Consider the following 19,132-nt stretch of genomic DNA (forward strand, 5'->3'; position numbering starts at 1 on the left):
GACTTTTGGAATCACTTGATTATAAATCACTTGATGCTTGCGAACCATGCCTCATGGGCAAGATGACTAAGACTCCGTTCTCCGGAACAATGGAGCGAGCAACAGAATTATTGGAAATAATACATACTGATGTATGCAGTCTGATGAGTGTTGAGGCTCGCGGCGTGTATCATTATTTTCGGACCTTCACAGATGATTTGAGCAGATATGGGTATATCTACTTGATGAAACATAAGTCTGAAACATTTGAAAAGTTCAAAGAATTTCAGAGTGAAGTAGAAAATCATCGTAACAAGAAAATAAAGTTTCTACGATCTGATCGTGGAGGAGAATATTTGAGTTATGAGTTTGGTCTTCATTTGAAACAATGCGGAATAGTTTCGCAACTCACGCCACCTAGAACACCACAACATAATGGTGTGTCCGAATGTCATAATCGTACTTTATTGGATATAGTGCAATCTATGGTGTTTCTTACCTATTTAGCACGATCATTTTGGGGTTATACATTAGAGACAGCTGCATTCACGTTAAAAAGGGCACCATCAAATCCGTTGAGACGACGCCTTATGAACTATGGTTTGGCAAGAAACCAAAGTTGTCGTTTCTTAAAGTTTGAGGTTGCAATGCTTATGTGAAAAAGTTTCAACCTGATAAGCTCAAACCCAAATCGGAGAAGTGCGTCTTCATAGGATACCCAAAAAAGAAAATGTTGGGTACACATTCTATCACAGATCCGAAGGCAAGATATTCGTTGCTGAGAATGGATCCTTTCTAGAGAAGGAGTTTCTCTCGAAAGAAGTGAGTGGGAGGAAGGTAGAACTTGATGAGGTAACTCTACCTGCTCCCTTCTTGGAAAGTAGTTCATCACAGAAATCTGTTCCAGTGACTCCTACACCAATTAGTGAGGAAGCTAATGATGATGATCATGTAACTTTAGATCAAGTTACTACCGAACCTCGTAGGTCAACCAGAGTGAGATCCACACCAGAGTGGTACGGTAATCCTATTCTGGAGGTGATGTTACTTGACCATGACGAACCTACAAACTATGAGGAAGCGATGATGAGCCCAGATTCCGCGAAATGGTTTGAGGCCATGAAATCTGAGATGCGATCCATGTATGAGAACAAACTATGGACTTTGATTGACTTGCCCAAATGATCGGCGAGCCATTGAGATTAAATGGATCTTCAAGAGGAAGACGGACGCTGATAGTAGTGTTACTATCTACAAAGCTAGAATTGTCGCAAAAGGTTTTCGACAAGTTCAAGGTGTTGACTACGATGAGAGTTTCTCACTCGTATCTATGCTTAAGTCTGTCCGAATCATGTTAGCAATTGCCGCATTTTATGAAATCTGGCAAATGGATAAACAAAACTGCATTCCTTAATGGATTTATTAAAGAAGAGTTGTATATGATGCAACCAGAAGCTTTTGTCGATCCTAAAGGTGTTACCAAAATGTGCAAGCTCCAGCGATCCATCTATGGACTGGTGCAAGCATCTCGGAGTTGGAATATACACTTTGATGATTTGATCAAAGCAGATAGTTTTATAGAGACTTGCGGTGAAGCCTGTATTTACAAGAAAGTGAATGGGAGCACTACAGCATTTCTGATAAGTATATGTGAATGACATATTATTGATCGGAAATAATGTAGAATTTTCTGGAAAGCATAAAGGAGTATTTGAAAGGAGTTTTTCAAAGAAATACCTCGGTGAAGCTACTTACATATTGAGCATCAAGATCTATAGAGATAGATCAAGACGCTTGATAAGTTTTTTCAAATGAGTACATACCTTGACAAGATTTTGAAGTAGTTCAAAATAGAACAGTCAAAGAAAGAGTTCTTACCTATGTTACAAGGTGTGAAATTGAGTAAGACTCAAAGCCCGACCACGGCAGAAAATAGAGAGAATGAAAGTCATTCCCTATGCCTCAGCCATAGGTTCTATAAAGTATGCCATGTTGTGTACCAGACCTATTGTATACCCTACACTGAGTTTGGCAAGGGAGTAAAATAGTGATCTAGGAGTAGATCACTGGACAGCGGTCAAACTTATCCTTAGCGGAATAAGGTTTTTTTCTCGATTATGGATGTGACAAAAGGTTCGTCGTAAAGAGTTACGTCGAAGCAAGCTTTGACACCGATCTGGATGACTCTAAGCCTCGATCTAGATACATATTGAAAGTGGGAGCAATTAGCTAGAGTAGCTCCATGCAGAGCATTGTAGACATAGATATTTGCAAAATACTTACGGATCTGAATGTGACAGACCCGTTGACTAAACTTCTCTCACAAGCAAAACATGATCACACCTTAGTACTCTTTGGGTGTTAATCACATAGCGATGTGAACTAGATTATTGACTCTAGTAAACCCTTTGGGTGTTGGTCACATGACGATGTGAACTATGGGTGTTAATCACATGGTGATGTGAACTATTGATGTTAAATCACATGGCGATGTGATCTAGATTATTGACTCTAGTGCAAGTGGGAGACTGAAGGAAATATGCCCTAGAGGCAATAATAAAGTTATTATTTATTTCCTTATTTCATGATAAATGTTTATTATTCATGCTAGAATTGTATTAACCGAAAACATAATACATGTGTGAGTACATAGACAAATAGAGTGTCACTAGTATGCCTCTACTTGACTAGCTCATTGATCAAAGATGGTTATGTTTCCTAGCCATAGACATGAGTTGTCATTTGATTAAGGGGATCACATCATTAGGAGAATGATGTGATTGACTTGACCCATTCGGTTAGCTTAGCACACGATCATTTAGTATTCTGCTATTGCTTTCTTCATGACTTATACATGTTCCTATGACTATGAGATTATGCAACTCCCGTTTACCGGAGGAACACTTTGTGTGCTACCAAACGTCACAACGTAACTAGGTGATTATAAAGGTGCTCTACAGGTGTCTCCAAAGGTACTTGTTGGTTGGCGTATTTCGAGATTAGGATTTGTCACTCCGATTGTCGGAGAGGTATCTCTAGGCCCACTCGGTAATGCACATCACTATAAGCCTTGCAAGCATAGCAACTAATGAGTTAATTGCAGGATGATGTATTACGGAACGAGTAAAGAGACTTGCTGGTAACGAGATTGAACTAGGTATTGAGATACCGACGATCGAATCTCGGGCAAGTAACATACCGATGACAAAGGGAACAACGTATGTTGTTATGCGGTCTGACCGATAAAGATCTTCGTAGAATATGTGGGAGACAATATGAGCATCCAGGTTCCGCTATTGGTTATTGACCGGAGACGTGTCTCGGTCATGTCTACATGGTTCTCGAACCCGTAGGGTCCGCACGCTTAAAGTTTCGATGACAGTTATGTTATGAGTTTATAATTTTTGATGTATCGAAGGTTGTTCGGAGTCCCCGATGTGATCACGGACATGATGAGGAATCTCGAAATGGTCGAGACATGAAGATTGATATATTGGAAGCCTATATTTGGATATCGGAAGTGTTCCGGGTGAAATCGGGATTTTACCGGAGTACCGGGGGTTACCGGAACCCCCCCCCCCCGGGGGGGGGCCTTAATGGGCCTACATGGGCCTTAGTGGAAATAGAGGGCAGCAAGGGGAGTGTGGGGCGCGCCCCCCCAAGGCCCAAACCGAATTGGTTTAGGGCAAGGGGGGCCGGCCCCACTACAAAAAATTACACTTCCGTGATGATACGTGTTTGTCACAGTAGGTCGCGTTTTTTGTCATGCATGTACATCCATGATGATTTTATGACAGAATCAAGATAGTGATACATGTGCTGTCGTAGAAGTGTTCCATGACATTACCAAAATTATCATCACGGAAGTGTGCACTTCCATGACGATAAATCGCGCGTCACAGAAGTGCTTTCGTCAAGGGTGACCGACACGTGGCATCCACCGTAACGGAACGCCGTTAAGCTATCGGGTCGGGTTTTGGATCCGATAACCCGTTAACAGCCCCGACCAATGGGGATTTTCCACGTGTAAAATCATCATTGGCTGGAGGAAACACGTGTCGGCTCATCGTTGGGACAGATGTCATCCACTCATTGGACAGAAGGCGCCTATGATACGTCGACACGTGGCACGGCCCAAGAGAGGCCCATTCCTGTGAAAAGGCCAGCCCGTTTGACTTGGTCAAAAAGTGGCGGGCCGGCCCATGGAAAGCCTGTTAATGGCTTGTTCGCATATAGCCCATTTACAGCCCGCTAACCCAAGGCCCGTTACGCCCTATCCGAATTAGGCCCAGTAGCGTCATCTGGGCCATCCAATATGATTCCAGCCCGTTTTCACTTCTGGCCCATGTATGGCCCATGACGTCTTTCGGCCCATATGAGGCCCTATGTAACTCTTGGCCTATTAACGGCCCGTGGTGAAACTGGCCCGTAATGAACAGTGTATCACTTTACACCCATTAACGGCCCGTGGTGAAACTGGCCCGTAATGAACAGTGTATCACTTTATACCCATTAACGGCCCGTTATTCCGTTGGGCCGTTTCCAGCCCATGTTATCTTTCGGCCTTCTCAGAGCCCATTTATTCTTGGGCTCATTTCCAGCATTCGTTTACTTACGGCTCGTTACTGTCATTTTCTGCTTGTGGGCCAAATTCAGCCCGTGGTTACAGTCGGCCCGTTTGTGGTCCATTAATACATTGGGCCATTTTCATAGCATCATGAAATACGGCCTATTAATGATGGCCCGTTATGGTCGGCCCATGAACGGACGATTCCAACTCTAGCCCGTTTACGGCCATAATGCGGCCTGTTATTGGCCCATGTTTGGCCAATCGATCATACGGCCCGTATAAGGCCCATTGATGATACGGCCTGTAGAAGGCCCATTGTTTCTACGGCCCGTAGAAGGCCTACTGTTTCTACGGCCCATAGAAGGCCCACTGTTTCTACGGCCCGTAGGAGGCCCAGTGTCACTACAGTAAATATTAGCCCATGGTTATTGTGGCCTAGTTTTTAAAAATAGGTTATTGCAGCCACTAGCAAACCGCGGAAAAAGAATTGCACTGACTACAAGCAAACAAATAAACAAGACAACAAGGAAATAAATAAGCAAGCAACTTATGCTAGGCTATCACGGCTATTACACATATTACATCCACTGGGCATCAAAGTTCGCCACCAGTGCAAATATAGGGAACAAAGCAGCATATAAACGCCGCAGCAAAACAAGTCCAGAACTGAAACCACTTTAGAAGAGTTCAAGAAACAATATCTTGGGTACCCATAATGCTGGCAAGATGCTTAGCAATCTTATTAACTTTCTCTTGTTTGGCGCTTAAATCCTCCAGCGCTTGCTGTTGCACAAGAAAGTACGCATCTGAATTCTGCAGGGACTTCCTCAGTCCTTCGGCTTCTTGCCGCAGCATAGCTGACTGATGCCTTTCAGCTTGTAGCTGAGACTGAAGAAGCCGAAGTGATTCAGGCAGCGAGTTCGAAGAGCTTGTGCCAGCGGTACTGGCCAGTAAATCGAACACTACATCAACGCAGGACTGTGGGGTTTTCTCACTGTCTACAAAATCGTTTTTATCACCTTTCTTGGAGACCAACAGGGTTGTCTCACTATCTTGAACCTTATCTGCATTACTTTCTCTACCATTGCATAGTGGGGTGCTCTTCTCCAATATTCTGTTTGCATACTACAAGAGAAACAAGCAAACACATCACAGGTTTAGCTTGTAGTATACGAAACTCATTTTGGTAAACCGGTTCAGTAGTAAGGTGGACAGGATAACAGCATGAAACAAACATATATCTATGTACTATGGTCACTGTATTGTCCATATCATTCTAGTTTATGTTCCCTAATCAAGATAGAGACACGGTTCAACTCATATATTTTTAAGACACAGCAGCATAGACAGAATATAAGTGTGAGAAACTACACAGCATTGGAAGCACTTGTAATGTGCATCACATGAGAACATACCTGTTTATACAACTTAAACTGAAATCAACATAGAGCAACAAGTTAGAACAACAATCCAGTTAAAGAAATAGGTTTAAAACATACCTGTTGCGCCATTGGAGTTTCAATTGGATCCTTCAAATTCGAAAGTAGTTGGTATGAGTAAATACAGTGATGCAACAGCAAAGGAGTATGGACCATAGCTACGGAATCTGACCTGAGAACAGTTGCTCTTCTGCTTTAAACGTGGAGTTTGGATTAGCTGTGGTGGTCTTCGTGCTTTGGGCACTGCAGTAGCTTTACAAACTGCTCGTGTGGGGGTACTCTGTGGTGGACATGGTGCTTTGTCAACTATAAGTGGGTTACTATCCGCTGGGGTTGTAGCTGGTTCTCTGCCCAATGGTGTAAGTGTGCAATCTGGAAGAGTCTCGATTATGTGTGGTGGGGCTAGTTTGTGGGCCAGTACAACCATGGTTCTATCTGCATCGACGGGTAGCACTGTCTTTTGTGAAGAACGGGTTTTTGCTCCCTTAGATACTGCCATCACCCCCTCCAATTCAAATGGCTGATAAACAAGAACAGAAATTGAACGTACAGACATTGTATGATAGACATATGTGGTAATTCACATATATGTTGTCTAACCAAACAGGACAGCATGACACAATTTCACATATATGATGCCTAACTAAACAGGATAGCATGACACAGTTTCAGATATATGATGGATAACTTAACAGGATATAATGGCATAATTCAACATATGATGAGTACCTAAACAGGATGACATGGCAAAACTATATGATGTCTTTCTAAAATAGGTTGGGATGAAATAATTCACATACATGTTGTCTAAGTATACAGGATGGCATGATATAATTGACATAATTGATTCATATACTAAGCAGCTGGCACTCGCATGTATGATCTCCAAACTAAGCAGGTAGAATTCAATATTGTGCATATGATGTCTAAACTAAGCAATGCAAGACACCATATGCATCATATGAGAAATATAAACATTGCAACTTAGAGCATACACCTCAAGTGGGATATAGGACTAGTCATCTGTCTCTGAATCCTCCTCTGAGGAGCTCCCTGTAACCATCGAGATATATGCTTCAACAGGTACCATTGCCTGCTCTGAAGACCTTGTTTTCACTCCAGAATTTTCCAAAACCGGCTCAAATGGCTGATACAAATGAAGAGTAGTTCAATATACACAGATTGTCGACAAATGGAATACGTAATGAAAAAAAAGATGGCATGAGATAATTCACATATATGATGCCTGGCTCCATGGCGGTGCATAATTCACATATATGATAACTGGCTGAAAAACATGGCATTGCATAATTCACATATCTGATATAGAAAGCAAACAGGAGGCATTCACACAAAGCATGTCTAATCTAAGCAGATGGCATGGCAATGCAAAACACCATATGCATGATATGAGCAATATAACCCAGCCAAGTTAGAGCATGCACCTCGGGGGGTATACGACAGGTCATCTCTCTCTGAATCCTCCTCTGAGGAGCTATCTATAACCAGCAAGAAATCTGCATCGACAGGTAGCACTGACTGCTCAGAAGACCTTGTTTTCACTCCAGATTTTCCCATGACCGACTCAAATGGCTGATGCGCAGGAAGAGTAGATGAATGTATAAACATTGTTGACAAATGGAATACATTATGGAAAAAATATGGCACAACACAATTCACATATACGATGACTGGCTAAACAGGATGGCATTGCATGATTGACGTATATGATGCCTGGCTAAAGAAGATGGCATTGCATAATTCCCATATACTCCCTCCGTTCCTAAATATTTGTCTTTTTAGAGATTTCAAATGGACTACCACATACAGATGTATATAGACATATTTTAGAGTGTAGATTCACTCATTTTGTTCCGTATGTAGTCACTTGTTGAAATCTCTAAAAAGACAAATATTTAAGAATGGTGGGTGTATGATATAGAAACCAAACAGGTGGCATTCACACAAAGCAAATCTAAACTAAGCTGATGACATATAAGATGTATAATGTAAGCAATGCAATGCGCCATATGCATGATATGACCAACATCAGCATGTCAGGTTAGCGCAAACACCTTAGGTGGTAAACACGCGTGGTCGGCTCCTTCTGAATCTCCATCTGAACAGTTATCTTCCTCAGGAATACAATCTGGAAATGTAGGAGGGGGCCACTTCGCCCACCATGGAGCGGCGTCTGCATGACATTATATTCGCACGCAACGGTCTTCTCTTTTTCTCTACATGTTCAGTACGATTGTGTACAATATCTGACATGCATAATAAAAAAATAGTTAGATTTTGTAAGGCCTAAGGGGTGCATGCAAAAAATTAAGACTGATGGTAGCAAACGAGTGGATGGATCCAAAACTAATGATAGCAGGTAGATTATAGCTTCAGTTTAAAAAGATAGACAATGGATCATCTATTGTTTGTTGCCCACCCAACATGAACCACATAGAAGACCCCAGATGAACCAGATAGTAGACAGATACTATTCGTTGCTAGCTCGATATGAGACCCATGGGCAATTCAAAACTCAAGATTGAACGATAAAGTAGCAGGTAATAATAACCGATTTATAACGTAATGAAACACGAAAGACTGTGACCTCTCTTCCGGAACTGTGTAGTCCTCAGGTTCATCTGCTCAGTCGATGATGGTAATGCAGTTGGCGTGGCTGCCGGCAACGGGGAAGATGATCTGAGGCGGCGAAAGGAAGTCTGCATGGGGGATCTCTGCTGCAGTGAACGCTTCTGTCGACGGTGCACCTCAGGTGGGGTGGATGACGGCACGGCAGGAGCAGGACATAACACACAGAGTTTTCTTTGACGCCTATCTAAAAATGAAGTAAATCTGTAAGGACTCCTTAGAATTGGAGGATTCTATAAACGCAGGGACAGGAAAAACACAGGAATAGGATAGGAATGCACGTGCAAATCAGAGCATTTGGAAACATAGGATTTCAGTCAACCTGGGTGTTTGGCTCACATGAATTGGAAGAACAGAGGAATGGAGAAACAAAGTGATGCGACGAGTGTACTACCTCTTTGGCATAGCCTTGTGGATCTCAGCATCATTGGGTTGGACGTGGAGGATGGTGATGATGCTGGTGTGACTGTCGGAGGCGGGGAAGAAGATGCGAGGCCTCTGGAAACGGCGTCGAGGTACTGCTCCGCTGTGATAGACGGTTCCGTCGTTGGAGCAGCTCCGCTAAGGTGTACGGTGACGAGGCTGAAGCATGACAAGACAGACAACGTTAATCTGAAGTGGGACCCTAATATCATCTGCAATAGATGATGTAAAATACATCACCAAAAATTGCTAGATGTAAAACGCATCAGCCGCGCCACGGCCGCTCCGACAGATGCTGTAAGTACTGTTCACTCTGAACTTAACTGAAGAAAATGAACTTCACAGTCGAAACTGAATTTTACTGTCGAAACTGATTGAACTAGTAACAAAGCATTGCAATAGATGTTTAGGGCGTTCGAGCACTAGTAGCAGAGAAGTCGTGATCTAAATCAGCAGACGCTCGAGCAGGGAACGCACTAGCAGAGAGCAAGTCGTGCAGTAGCACCGCGAGCGAGTGCTAAAGCAGCAACTCCTGTAGCTACCGGAGGTCGTGCAGCAGCAGCAGCAGCTCAAGCGAGAGCAAGAGCAGAGCAACAGCACGAACGAAAGCAGGAGCAGTGCAGCAGCGCGACCGACAGCAAGAATAGAGCCACAGCGCGAGCGAGAGCCGGAGCAGCTGCAACTAGTGCCGTTGTGGAAGTCGCCGCCGAGGAAGCAACGACATGGGGGAGAGACGCCGTAGATGATGTGGCCGGCGACGGCGCCGTCGATGGAGACACGCCATGTCTTCTTGGTATCGAGCACCGGCAGCTCCGTGAGATCGAATAAAAGATAAAATGCAGCGGTGACTGCAGAACCTCCTTGGTGGCACCGAGTTGGCCTCGGCTTCATCGGAGTAATTGGTGAGGGTGCTGCGGTTCCGGTGGGGCAGGTCAAGACGGCGCTGTGGGGATTGAGGTGGCGCGATAGACGAGGCGAATGTCAGGGCAGCTCCTTGGAGGTGGAGGATGGGGCGGCTAATCCGGCGGGACGACGAGATCGACAACGGATCCTCATCCGGTGCAGTGGATGAGGGACGGCGAGCTGTTGCGGTGGACGACGTAGTCGGGGAAGAGTCTCCGGCTGGGCGGCGGTCGGGAGGCCGACGGAGGAGCGTGGGATTTCGTGGGTTTTGGCGGCCTCAGTGTACGAATGGGGGGCGAAGGGGGAGGGGGGAGCCAAGCTTAGGGACGCGCTTGTCCGAAATGTAGGGTAAGTTACCAGCGTACCCCCACCGGTTTTGACACCGCGACGTGGAGCTTCATTTCCGGCTGAGGGGTAGAAGGGGGATTTCACGTGTCTGGGCTGCGGGAGCGATTTTGGATGAGGAGGGAGTTCTCGCGCGTGTCCAAATTTCGGGATAACAAGGTGCGGCGCGCGTTGAAGAAGCGGGAGTTTCAAAGCAGGTGAGACAAAAGATACTCGAGCTTGAAAATTTCGGGATAACAAGGTGCGGATTCCTTGTTCGGCAGAACAAACTTAACGTGTAAAAAAACAATTCATACAAGACACAGGAGTCCCCTTTTACTATATTGCTATAGATGCCATTGAAAAAACTACAAGAAAAATGTAAAAAAAATCGAAACAAGATTACCCTGCACAGTACCAAATCGATTCGCACTTCCCTCAACAACAACAAAAAACAAATCAATTCCCAGCAAAGAAAGAGTAATGTCCCTTTTTATATGATTACAGATGCCATGATCTCGAATTTCAATTCTTGAATCCATGTTATGTTGAATTCGAATATATCGTTAGGTGACCTTGCGGTTTATAATTGATGTAGTCGTACATTTTGATCTTCCATCATATATGAACATTTTACTCCACCATGTGAACATATATATTGTCGTCTACCATATGGACTAAATTTGAATCAATTTTCCTTATTTGAATACGATTGTTGTCAAGTTATACAATAATTCAAATATTATCTTGATAACAAAAAACATACATATAGCAGTAATCATATTTCACTATGAACTACATGTACCATACGCTCTCCAATTCAAATATTTGTATCCATTTTATGTTGAATTCAAATCATAGTACTTTATTGGTCTAGGTAGCGAGATGTTTGGGATAATCTAAACCCTGTTTTCATACGTATAATTTTTGGCTGAATTGGGACAAGTTTTGGTATAAGCCTCTTGCAAAACCGGAGATTCTCTCAACAAGCCTCGTGGTTCCGAGAGGGAACGTGTCACCTTTGTGTGCGAAACGATATACGCTGCCTCCCCCCTGATTTTATTTACAGAGGCAACATAGAACTACATGACTGCCCTGTTAAATTTTGGAATTATTTCGGGTTCATTTGGCCTTTTTATACATTAATTGAGTTTCTGGACTTTTAATGTGCATAATCTAAATATGAATTGCATGCACATGCTCCAGTGCACCAAAGTGGGTTGAAAAATCACATGTGTGTCCTTGGTTGAATTTCTAGGTCCCATGGAAGAAATGAGAATGAAATTCAAACATCTGGGCGTCATGACTCGGCCGAGAACATCGAGAAACTTTGATTTTAAATTCATGTAAATCCAAAACTCGCCTGGAAATCATGAAACTCGGCATGGTGTCATGTCATGGCACTAACATGTTGTGGTAAAAAATTGGGCCGATTTGGAAGCTCGTGGTTCTAAGAGGGAACGTGCCACCTTTGAGTGTGAAACAATATACGCTGCCCCCCCCCTTGAGTTTCTTAACAAAGGCAACATAGAACTACATTAGTGCCCTGTTAAATTTTGGAATTATTCCGGGTTCGTTGGTCGTTTTTTATACATTAATTGAGTTTCTGGTCATTTAATGTGCATAAGTCAAATTTGAACTACAAGCACATGCTCTCGTGCACCAAAGTTGGTTGAAAAATCACATTTGTGTCCTCGGGTGAATTTCTAGGCCCCATGCAAGAAATGAGAATAAAACTAAAACATCTGGACATCGTGGCTCGGCCGAGAACATTGAGAAACTTGGTTTTAAAATTCTTGTAAATCCAAAACACGTCTGAAAATCATGAAACTTGGCATGGATGTCATGTCATGGTACTACCATGTTGTGGTTAAAAAATTGGCCGGATAGGAACAGATTTTGGTATAAGCTTCTTGCAAACCAAATCTTCTCTCAAGAAGGCTCGTGGTTCTGAGAGGGAACGTGCCACCTTTGTGTTCGAAACGATATACGTTGTCCCCCTTGAGTTTATTTACAAGGGCAACATAGAACTACATGAGTGCCCTGTTAAATTTTGGAATTATTCCGGCTTCGTTTGGCCTTATTTACACATTAATTGAGTTTTTGGTCATTTGATGTGCATAATACAAATTTGAACTACAAGCACATGCTCCCATGCACCAAAGTTGGTTGAAAAATCACATTTGTGTCCTCGGGTGAATTTCTACTCCCTCCTTCCATCTATATAGGTCCTAATGCGTTTTCCGAGGCTAACTTTGACCAAACGTTAGAGCAATAATATATGACATGCAACTTACACAAAGCATACCTTCAAATTTCTATGTCAAAGGAGCTTCCAATAATATAATTTTCATAGTATAGATCTCATGTGCTATTAATCTTGTCAATAGTCAAAGGCTGTCTTGAAAAACAAATTAGGCCCTATATAGATGGAAGGAGGGAGTAGGTCCCATGCAAAAAAATGAGAATAAAATTCAAACATCTGGGCATCGTGGCTCGGTCGAGAACATTGAGAAACTTGGTTTTAAAATCATGAAACTTGGCATGGTGTCATGTCATGGTAGTACCATGCCGTGGTAAAAAAAATTGGCCGAATAGGAACAAATTTTGGTATAAGCTTCTTGCAAATCGGAGCTTCTCTCAAGAAGGCTCGTGGTTCTGGGAGGGAACGTGTCACCTTTGTGTGCATAATTCAAATTTGAAATACAAGCACATGTTCCAGTGCACCAAAGTTGGTTGAAAAATCACATGTGTGTCCTCGGGTATATTTCTAGGTTCCATGCAAGAAATGGGAATGAAATTCAAAATTCTGGGCGTCGTGGCTGGGTTGGAAACATTGAGAAACTTAGTTTTTCAATTCCTGTAAATCCAAAACACGCATGAAAATAATGAAACTTGGCTTGGTGCCATGACATGGCACCAACATGCTATGGTAAATTTGTAGTCCGATTTGCGAAGGCACACACATTAACAATCAACAAAGTCATTTTGGAACAAGTGCTGTCACGTTACAATCGGAAACACAAGTATTATTGAAACCGTGGGCGTTCTACTTACTAGTACCATTTACGTGCCGCCACGCGTCCCCATTTTTTATTAGCTAGGAGGCGCCGTGCACGGTAGCTATTTGAGTACGAGAGGCGTGCGATCAGACCCCTGCGCGTGCTTATTTGGAGGAGAGCCCTTTGACCTCCATCTGCCGTCCACCTCTCTCCCAAGGTCTCCATTAATGGCGCTTGAGCCTCTGTTTAATGGTGTGGCTATGTCTCACTCGACTGAGATTTAAGAGAGAAAAAAGAAAATCTGAAAGCACGGATCTTGATGTAAGATCCGACGGACCTATATAACATCTACTGCGACTTATAGCAAGACTGATGAATATATAAGGACGATTAAAAAAATTTTGATCAAAGAAGGGCTTGCCCCTTCCAATTTTCATTACTGAAAACCACCACAATTCACAAGAAGTTTAGCACAACTCCAGCCTAACACGAAGGACTAAAAGCTACCAGATTGAAATCGCAACATCCCAAGAGGCCAACAAAGGCCAAACGTCCGTGCTAGAACCCAACATTTCACAGCCGACGACACAATCCACATCCTAAACCGATTATTACATCAAAAGAAACCAGGAAACTGAAGGAAGCCCAGCAGCAACTAGAAGAACAGCAACGCCAGGGTCGCCACAGCAAGAGTTTTCTTCATTCCAGCCTCGCAACATTGATCTTCCACAGAAAGATAAGGACAATTAATTGTCTTACATAATTAGAAACATAATTAAAAAGCCACATGCGGCTACGCCCGAAATACACAAGGGCAAAAGAAGAAGGAAGACAAGGATCTGGCTCACTGATCTCTACTTTCTTGATGCGTTGCTGCAGGCCGCGGGAACTAGTCTCCGCGGCGAGCGGCGATGAGCTCTTTCGTGTCCTCAAGACGCTGCTTGAGAACATCCACGGATTCCTCCACCAGCCTTTGGCGCTCATTGCAGAGCATGTCATTCTCGTCCATAAGTTTCTTGACGATGACGCCGGTCCTCTTCAACAAGGCACTGGTCTCCTCCTGCTGGTCTGCACTTCGGACGATCTTCTCCCTCAGCAGGTCGCGCTCGGCCCGAAGCCTCTCATTGCCCTCCCTTAGTTGCCGGATGACGCCGGTAGCCTGTTCAAACGAGGCTTTCATGTCGTCCTGCAACCTCGCCCAGCCGGAGATCTGATCCATCTGGCTATGGACGATCGCATGCATGCGCCTGTAACAGTCGTCGCCTACCCGCGAGAAATTTTCCCAGGCCGCCGCGGTGGGGCGGGACATCTCTGCTGCATTCGTGGCGCGGCGGGACATCTCTGCTGCTTCCGCGGCACGGCCGGACCAGTCTGCTGCATCGATGGCGCGACGGTACCTCCGTGCTGCTTTAGCGGCGCGGCGGGACCTCTGTGCTGCTACTTCCGCGCGGCGGGACATGTCGGCTACTCTTGCAGCGAGGCGGGACATCTCTCGTGCTTCCGCTTCCATGCTCGCCTCTCCCTGGTGGCAATCTCTCGACCCAGAACTCACGCTGGCCATGGCAGACGCAAGGGAAGGATGCTGAATGACTTGTTTGTTTTTGTGGATGAGGAGTTGAGGAGGAATGTGCAGTCATCTTGGCATACTAGAATTTATAACCGTGTACTACTACGCTCCTAAGTGGGAAACCGTTTAGGTTGTGATCGGTGTGAACAGGTTTGCAATTCAATATAGCGTGGTACTAATACGCTCCTAAGTGGGAAACCGTTTAGGTTGTGATCGGTGTGAACAGGTTTGCAATTCAATATAGCGTGGAGTAATTTGGAATGTGACGAGACGCAAGCTCAAAATTTATTGACGGTTCTAGTTTCGAAGTGCGGCACTATTCCCGGATGGAGTACTTCTTTTTCTACTCCCTCCTTTCCGGTTTTATAAGGCTTATCTCAAAATTTTAGTTTTTCCACTTTATAAGGCTCAATTTGGTTGTTCCCCAACACATGTTCAGATTCCGAGGTGCATTAAATCATTGCATGCAAGTATTAAGAGAAAAACAAGAGCATTAATTAGGTGCTTTTGCAAACTACAAAAAATATTCCACCACTCACCATCTTGGTTGGTGAGATTTTTGAATTAAGCCCTATAAACCGGAAAGGAGGGAGTACTGCTATGTACGTGCAAGAACTGGCACCGTCGTATACATCTTACGGTTAATGGGGCGTTCGACAGGAATAGCCGCATGGCGAGCTCTAGGCTAGTCTTTTTTTCAGACACATTAAACCTATCTCTCGGGACTTCTCGCACGCACCATCGTGCCACCCACAAAAACTTGTACTCTGAGTTTAGTAGTACGTTATACAGGAAGAGAAGAGGTGCACGCGCGCACTCGTCCTCTCACACACGCGTCTGTTTTTTCTCGAAAAGGAGGATGATGACCCCCGGCCTCTGCATCTGGGAGTCACACACGCATCTGTAGCTATGAATTGTAGTGTTCTCAACCATCCGATTGGCTCTATCATGGATGTACCTATATACTAAAACATGTCTAGATACATCTATATTTTGACAAATGGAAGGCATGTATTGTGGAACGAAGGGAGTGCTTGTCATCAAAATGGATAAAAAGGGACATATCTAGAACTAAAATACGTCTACATACATCTCCTTTTATCCATTTTGATGACAAGTAGTACTTCTTACCCAAAGGAACTTTATATCCAACAGACACAAAATATCCGTTTGACTGTTGGAAATTACTGATCTGATGTCGAAGTAATTGCTGCATCGCCACCAAAACCCACCATTTCTTAAGCTAAAGTAGACCAAGGTAATCCCTATATTAGCATATTAAGGCACTGTAGAAACATTTAGGACGTGTGCTTGTCAATCTGAATGTGGAGGGACACAAGCTTAGCCCCGGCCAGCAGCTTGGGCGGAACTGTCAAGAAGGTCAGCTCCTGCACTTCGACGTCGCCGGGATCCTTGCTGCTTGTCACCTCCATTTCCACCTTGACAGCGTCGGTCGTGCCTTTGGGCTCCCCCGGCGGGCCGTTCGCCCACAGCTTGGCCACGTAGTGCGGCAGTGGGGACGCCCCCGCTCTGATGCAGACGACTGACACGGCAATAGGCCCGCCGATGTCGAGCACGCCGCCGACCAAGAAAAACGCGCGGCGGTCCTCCTCCGCGAAGAACAAGAGCCGTGGCTCCGACAGTGGCACTTGCAGCTGGAGCACCTTGCCGTACTGGATCTTGTGCATGGGCATGGGATGCGCGATGCTGATGTGGTGGTAGAGCACCGGCGGCGAGCCTTCATAGCCGCAGACGGGCATGGGGCATTTGCAGGGCGCGAGCGGACACACGCTCTGGTGATCGGCGAGCTTGTGGTAAGTGACGTAGAGCCCACAGCCTTCGTGCGGGCACTCCACCCTCACCGACGAAAGGACGGAGTCCACCGCCGTGTTCCGCACGTCGAAGCCGCCGCCGCGCTCGCACTTCTGGCACTGCCGCTGATTCCCGGGGCGCTCGACGCGACAGTCCGCGCAGGCCAGGTGCCCTCCCTTGCACTACAGAAATCAATCGGACAGCACATCAATCAAGAAACCTGCACCTTGCTCAATCAGCCGACCGGACGAGGTGTATTCAAACCTCATACACTGGAGGCATCCAGGGGCGGAGGCACAAGGGGCAGTGGAGCACGATGAGGTCCATCGAGACCTTAGAGAGCTCCATCGTCGGGTCCTGTTCGGTCTGCATGATCTCACCCTCCTCGTGCACAACCATCTCTCGACTTGGGTCGGGGTATTACAAAGCTTTACCGTCACATATTTTATACTACTTCAAGGTGCATTAAATCAACACATGCGAGTATCAAAAGGAGAGTCACGGCACGCATGCATGCGTTGTAATTAATGCATCGGTAAACGCAAATTATTGAAATATATCGAGTGCAGTGCTTTGATGTGTCGTGTCAACTCGTACATCAATGAGAAGTTTGATTATCCTCTCCCTCGTGGACTTAACTGCACCTGCCTTTGGCTGTATGACAGGTTGGCCACACACCTGTCGGGCCCACCTGTCATACACGCAAAGGCAGGAGCGTCCCTCCCTCACCCATGAGCGTGGTGGCTGGCAAGACTAGGAGAAGCTTTCGCTACACGCTCTCCCTCCCGCACGCGGTGGACATGCAGCAGTTCAATCGGTGTCAGATGGCCAGAAGCGTACTGTAGTACTCCTCCAGTGCAGTAGTACTCCATCATTGTTCGACTTCCCGAAGAGGCGAAGAGCCAAGCGCAGCCCGGACGCTCGTGTGGCAGTTTCATGTGTAGAGTAGTCTAGGATAGCGTGTACCGTGCCTGTAAGCTTAAAATCGTTGGGGTCGGCTCCATGCTATGTGGCCGTCTCGAAGTTTTTTTAAAAAAAAATAGTCTTCTGGCCCTACCTGACACCCTGGTGATTTTAGTTTGCACGCTCATCTGGTCAAGACAGGAATATATATTTTAATTTGTTTTTTTTGAAAAGGGGGGACTCCCCGGCCTCTGCATCAGAACGATGCATACGGCCACATATATTTTAATTTGTGGTGGGTACATGTTAGAGGTTGCAGCAAATATATTGTACACTGCGGGTCTTTCAGCCAAGTTTAGAGGCAAGCATGTGGGGCCAGTGCTATGATGTATCGCGTCAAATCGTACAACGAGGAGAAGCTTGATTTTACTACACGTCTTCTCCCTCACCCATGCGCGTGGTTGCTCGCAAACGAGGACAGGCTTTTGCTTAGTAGTACTTCTACAACAAGCTATCCGTCCCGCTCGCGGTGGACGGACATGCAGCAGTGGATTCGACATTGTAGAAGCAGTAGTAGTAACATCATTGTTCGTCTTCTCGAAGAGGCGAAGAGCCAAGCGCAAACCGAACGTTGCAGTTGTGAACATTGGAGCACGCATATAGCTAGGCTCTTGCATGAGACAAAATTGCTATGTGAGCCCACTATTGTACTAGTAAGTACAACTACTTGCTAGTATAGCCCTGTAAACCAGAAAGGAGTATTTGCCCTTCTAGAGATTTCAACAAGTGACTAGACTACACCGAGACGGAGTACATATGGAGCAAAATGAGTGAATCTACACCGTAAATAAATACGTACTAGTTCTATCGTTTTCCTCTCCGAGGTGCACAATATTGAGTATACTGACTAGTCTCTTTTTGACACGCATTTACGGGTTTTTTACACAGTACAGACGCAAGCGCTCATATACACGTGCATACACTCGCCCCTATGAACGCACACACTCACGGCACTATCATCTTGAAATTTACGAAGTCACCATAGGCACCTCGTCGTCGACGGGTCCATAGGTGCTTGAATGCCAAGGAGGGAGAGGGTAGCGGTTCCCGAGAGGTTGAATGGTCAATGATGCATCCTCAATTACATGCAGAGGGAATTAATTGGAGAAGCGGAATAGAGCCAGCACGATGTGAATGCAACAGAGTTTGGACTCTCATATAATAAAGGCGCCCCACCACTCCAATCCATCTACTCCCAAGTCTCTGCGCAACACTGCTCACTCCAATCCAAGACCAAGTGACCAGAAGCCACAAGCACCTATGGAGGCGATGGACGCGAGCGGCAGTCGGCTGTGCCAAATCATCCAAGGCGTCGGCCTGCGGCCCCGCACCGCGCAGCGTTTCCAGACGGTGCTGGCGACCGCAGGCATCGTAGACCTCGCCGACGCCGGCTTCGCCTCTCGCATGAACAACATGATGGTCAACTCCATCCGCAAGTTCATCGTCGTCAAGAAGCGCGCGGACGACCTTGCCGTACTGCTCCAGCCCACACGCCCAGGCT

This window comes from Aegilops tauschii, chromosome 1 (genome assembly GCF_002575655.3).
Source record: "Aegilops tauschii subsp. strangulata cultivar AL8/78 chromosome 1, Aet v6.0, whole genome shotgun sequence".
Taxonomy (NCBI): Eukaryota; Viridiplantae; Streptophyta; class Magnoliopsida; order Poales; family Poaceae; genus Aegilops; species Aegilops tauschii.